Genomic DNA, 6,030 nt, shown 5'->3' with positions numbered 1-6,030 from the left:
TTGTTTAAGATGACCCAAGAAATGTCAACAGCAAATATAACCAAATGAATCCTAAAATGCCAATTCATACGTTCTCCAAGCCACTTATCCTCACAAAGTTCACGGGAGTACTCGAATGGTAACAAAAAAAAAAACCCTTTGGACTCCAACAAACCACGGTGCGAGCCATTATCCTCAAATTGAGAAAACATGGATGAGTGGTGAACCATCTCAGAATTATGTTGGTATAAGGAAACACACAACAAAGAAACCAGTTTTTCATAAAAACAAGTTTCAAGTGTTTTCATGAAACATTTTTGCCCGTTTGTCCCATTTAATAAACAGTGACAAGTGCAACACCGACTGACTCTGCTTGCCCAAATGCGAGCACACGGCAGTCCCTTCACTATTTTCAAACATGACTCGAGTGAGGACGTATCTGAAGTTCACTCGCAACTCAAAGCAAAAATCGTAGCGACAGATCGTAGCTTGAAGAACGCTTCATTTCGCTCTGTTTTGTAGAGTTAGGCTTAGATGGAAAAAGATGACACGCTGTGGTGACCCCTAACGGGACAAGCCGAAAGGAAAATAAGAAGGAAAAAAAAAAAAAATCTCTGTGACATGAATTTTTTTTACGGCATCCTCACTTGTCAATGAGGTCTTTATAGTATTGTGATTGAATACGTTCATATTAACATTGACATTTTTATATTATATACTTGATAATTATAAACATCATGAATTCGCCATCGCAATTCTACAATGTTGGGAACATTTCTTTTACTGAAGAAAACAGAAGGGTTAGGGATCAGATAGGGAAAAAGGGAAGTGGACTTCGGGTTCGGGTTACGATCGGGGAACGGAAAGTGACGCTAAATTTTAAACAGATTTTTTTTTTTCTAGGTTATGTTCCAGCCCTTTCGCGTGCATGTGTGCACATCGTTGTTGTTGTTTGTTAGCATATTTGGAGGCCCGTACATGTATTTAATTTTCAATTGTCGTTACAGTCCACTTACATCGGGGCCGAGTTGGGGCGCCGTCAAATCGATCCAGCAGAGGGCGGCGTAGTGCCCAATTCCATTTTCAATCCACCGTTTTTGTCCTACGGATGTGTACGTGTCAAATTTTGGGCGGTTAAAGTGCATCCAGACTGCATGATAATTTGTCCTCATTGTTCAAGATTTGGGAAATTGATAGAAAAAAAAAATGTAAAAATTATTTTTGGTCTTGCTTGTTATCAAGCAAGCACAAAAACTCCTGCGGTACTGAAAAACTTGCTAATCTACAATTCATTATGATGGCATGTCAAATATTACATTATTAGATGATCATTTTCAGCTGAAAATTAAAATGTGTATAATTTTTTTAAAAATTAAATCAAAAGAATGAAACATTTTGTGTCTCAAGACCAAAGGATCGGAAAGAAGAATATGTACGCCAAACCAGAAATATGTTTGAACCCTTGAAATTTAACACTTATTATGCCTTCTCCTTAAAAATAGTTTCAAAAGATGTTGTTGAAAATATACATGACTTCATTTTTGTGACACTGTCACTTTCAAAAAGTTACTTTTTAATTAATCCTTGAAAAATACTGTGCAAATTCAATCTCACGTTTAATCTAAAAAAATACAACTTCATTAAACATGCAACTTTGATCTAATACTCTTATGACAATAAGGCATAGGACTTTTTTTTCCCCCCTGAATTTATTTGTTGTAATAAGACTTAAATTGCAATTTTCTTTCAAAATACACAAATGCATCCTCACCAAGTTGACAACTTCATTTTTGTTTGGTTAGTTTTGGCCCGAGCGCTACTTCCTCTCTTTGAGGTTGAAATTTCAAGTTGCTGCTGGTCCTGCTCCTGGCGGGTGGACAGGGAAAATGGACAAAAAAAAAAAAAAGAAAGAAAAGGATTATATTTATGAAAATAAAAGATTCTCCTTTCCTTTCCCGGATGCTAAATGAGTGAATACTTCCCTGGGGGGGGGGCTTTTGGAGCGTCCTTCCTTGTCCTAGTTTCCGCCCCGAGTAGTCATGGCTTTTACCACCAGATGGCAGTCTTTCCCGCGTTCTCTCAGCATCCTTCCCTCCGGACGCCTCGGAGACGTTTCAGGTTTGTGAAAAGAAAAGTCAAGTTTTGACGTCTCGACGTGCCGAGCGCTCATTTGATTTGAGTACGATCGCAAAGTCAAGAACAATGCATCAAATGTGCCGTCAGCGCCTCATTGGAGGCGAAAGTGCAGCACACTTAAAAATACTCTCTTGGAAACGTATGCAACGTCAAACGTACAACATCTGGCTTTGTTTGGAGTGTTCAGCGAAAGCGACGCATTTCAAAAGCAGCCCGGCTGCTGCGTCGGCGCCGACAGTAACACTTAATCCATCATTCGTCGCAGCTACGCCGTAATTACCACTTCCTCCTTATATTATCCTCCGCACGTCTCATTAAGGAATCTTTTCAAGCAGTAAATGTGAGCACAAAGGGCACTTTGGATGCGCCGCTCTTGATTCTTCTTCTTTGTGGCTTCCTCTCGCCCGAGGCTGCCGACGTCGGCGCTCGCTCGGCCCGGAGAGCCTTCGATCGCCGCCGCTAGCTCCTATGGCTCGTTAAGTTAGCGCCGCGGCTGACAGCGGAATGCCACGACGATGACGGCGATGCGCAAAATGCGGCACGCGTGTCCGTCCCAAGGAAGGAAAGACTTCATTTGTCGGTCCGTTAGACAGCTGGGACTTCAAATGGTAAGATGCTTGGACATCAATATTGATTTGGAAGCAAAATATTGGCCGGGCCGGTCGGTTTCCCGCCTCAAACTAGAACCGCAATTGAAAAAGTCCGAAAAACAAAAGAGGAGAATGAGCAAAGTGCACTTGTGCTGACAACATTTGCAGATGGCTAAAACGACAATTGTGCGATATCGTGATGGATATGGAACTGTTCTTTTTGCCCGGGAAAAATAGATTTGCATATCCGCAACAACGTCTAAGCTAGCTGCTAAATGTTAAACGGGCTTGCCCCGCAGATCGGAAATACGTCACTACTCTGACAACTCACGTGCAAAATAATTTTACTCATTGCAGCTGTTTCTGTAGCTCATCTTTAAAAACAAACATGAAAATCAGCATTGGGGTGGCGACCTAGCACCTGCTATTGACCGACCCCCCCCCCCCCCACCGTCATCGGCAGCTTGTACCAGAAGCCCGGCGTGACCCCCCACCGACGCGAGTGAGCGTCCTTACGTCGGCGTAATTCATGCGAAAAGGAAATATGCAGATGTCTTTATGCTAATCAGCGTTTGTTACCTATGGTGCGCGGCGCCCGCCTTTGATCAGCCTCGTTGACGCTCGCCGACGAGTGAGAAGAAAAGAATTGAAAAATGGTAAAGGCTCCTAATTGAAGTGAACATAAAAGAAGAGACACGGTGTTAATTGGTAGACGCTCGGAATAATCCGGACCTCGGAGACCGCTGTCCCTCATGCCAAAGTGTCGGGATTTACATCCTTAAATCAAGATTGCCCCCCCCCCCCCCCCTCATTAATTAAACCATCTCACGATTTGAAAGTATAATAAACAGACAAATACTTTGGCACGGTCGATGTGTATATATAGATATAGATATACAATGAAAGCGACATTATCCACAGTGAAACGAGTCCCGGCTGAAAGGCCACTCAGCGACGATCAGGCTATTAATCTTAAAGAAAAACATTAACAAGAAAAAAAGTCAAAATGACAGTTTGTAAAAAGACAAATATCGGAGCCGTTGGACCGTAATGACCAGCGTCGCATTTGGAGGCTTGAAGACCGGAGAACACCGTCCCAACTGTGAAGCACCGAGGTGGCAGCGTCGCGTTGTGGGGGCTGTTTTGCTGCAGCGGGAACTGGAGCTCTTCGTAATATGAAGGCGGACCTCAGCGTATTTCCAATATGGTTCAAAAGCGGCTCGACGTCTCCGAGCGGCCATCGAATGAATCCCGGGGAAAATCGGTGGGCCGATCCGAAAAGGCGTCTGCCAGCAAGACGAGTGACAAACCCGACTCAGTGTCAGGAGGAACGGGCCAGGATTCCACCAGAGTAGTGTCAGAACCTCGCGGCAGGTGACCCAAAACGTTGGAGCCGAGTCGGGCACTTCAAAGGAAATGCTAACCCGTGCTAAGGTCAAGGCGAGACTCTGAAGAAGATGTTGATCTCGTGTATCTCTTGCTTTAGAAGGATTGGATCATATCATCCGTGTTGTTGCAGGACCTTGTGGGGCGGGGGGTCAGAATTTTTTTCTTCTTCTTCTTCTTTTTGAGACGTACGCGTCAACGTTTCCTGGACCGCAAGATCATTTTAATCATGCAATTTAGCCAAAGACATTTCAAATGAGACCTGTGAACGTCCGGCAACAGGTTCAGGTGGCCTCGCTGGGATCGGCTCCAGCACTACCGCGACCCTTGTGAGGATAAGCGGCTCAGAAAATGCATTTCAAACAAGAGCTGCCGCCGTTTCCTCATTTTTTTTTACAGTTGATTTGATTCGGAAACCTTCAGGGACACGTCCGTCGAAATCGCAATCTCATTAGCATTTGGCGCTGACCCCAAAGATGAAAATTATTATTAGAGCGGCAACAGTCGGCGTTTATACGGCAGTGGAATTGAATTCCAAAGAGGGGGAGATTATATGTACGCGCACGTCACACCAGACGGAGATCTGGTCAGTGATATTCGCGCGCTTGATTGGCTGCGATGAAACCCGCGTACACTTCGGGACTCACAAAGAAGCCGTTGAGGCCGAGGCCGAGGCCTGCGGGAATAAATCAGAATTCCATAATCTCAGGCAAATATCACGCCGACTCTCATTGTGCTCCTGAGGCAGAAAAAATTATTTTGACGCCACATCAGTCGACAGAAACGTTCGAACCCGGCTTGAGAAACGAGTCCGTTTGGAATCCCGTTATCGCTTCGTTATCTGGCAAGTCAGATCACAGGACTTGAAATATTATCGAAAAATGAGATTTTTTCAAGTTTACAACGCAAAGCAAGATCTGAGCCGGAAGCTCTCGACTATGTGCTGAATTATAAAAATAATCTTCACCAGGACATTTTAGATTAAAAAAAAAACTAATATCTGATGAATATAAATATGATTTATGGTATCAATACCTGATGGCGGCAACCCGATACTGTGATGTTGTGAAGCCGTTTATGCGCTTTACCCTGAACGACCCCCCCCCCCAAAAAAAAAAAAAAAAATCACTTATTACCTGCTCCTGCTTTTTTTTTTTTTTCCCCCAAGTGCAAATTCAGACAGGGGAGGGCCGAGGGGGGGCTTTGCGCGTCACCTCGCTGTATCCTGACATGATTCCACATTAGAGACATATCCCGCTACAAGTGGGTGGTGTCCCCCCCCCCCCCATCGCCATCAGATTAATGACACGGCATGTAGGAGCACTTGACAGCTCTCAGATTGGCGCTGTAAGAAGAGGGAGATCCCAAAGTCAGATGGTTTCGATGGATAAATCTATCAGGAGGCTGTCCGGCGGAGGGGGGCGGAGGGGGGGGGGGCGCACCACGCAGGGCCGGTTGACAGTTGCGCTCAGCCTTCACTGTAATAATGAATAAAAGGAAACTCCCCGCAGATTACACATCTTCCCTGTTTTGACATTGACCTTAATACATAATTTAAGCACAAAGCCGACAGTGTGCGCAACCGCACAAGAGACGACCAGAGGAGCACACACACACACACACACACACACACACACACAAAAAAAGAGGCTAACATGATGGAGGGCCTGCTCGGAATGTTGCCTGGATCCAGAAAGTCTTTTAACAGCTTAAGCCAACATCGGGGAACAGCACATGGGGGGGGGGGGGGGGGGGGGGGGAAATCTTGACGCGTTGCCTTCCCGGTGGGAACATTTGCCATGGATGGAAAATGAACCACTTTGAAGAGATACAAAGTCAGTATATTACGCTCAAATGTTACATCTTCAAACGTGTCCGTTCTCCAGTTCTCATTTGAAAAACAAAATTCCCACTGTGGATGCGCGATGGAAAAACCCGT

This window comes from Syngnathoides biaculeatus, chromosome 14, assembly GCF_019802595.1.
Source record: "Syngnathoides biaculeatus isolate LvHL_M chromosome 14, ASM1980259v1, whole genome shotgun sequence".
In the NCBI taxonomy this organism is placed as follows: domain Eukaryota; kingdom Metazoa; phylum Chordata; class Actinopteri; order Syngnathiformes; family Syngnathidae; genus Syngnathoides; species Syngnathoides biaculeatus.
This window is presented reverse-complemented; position numbering follows the sequence as displayed.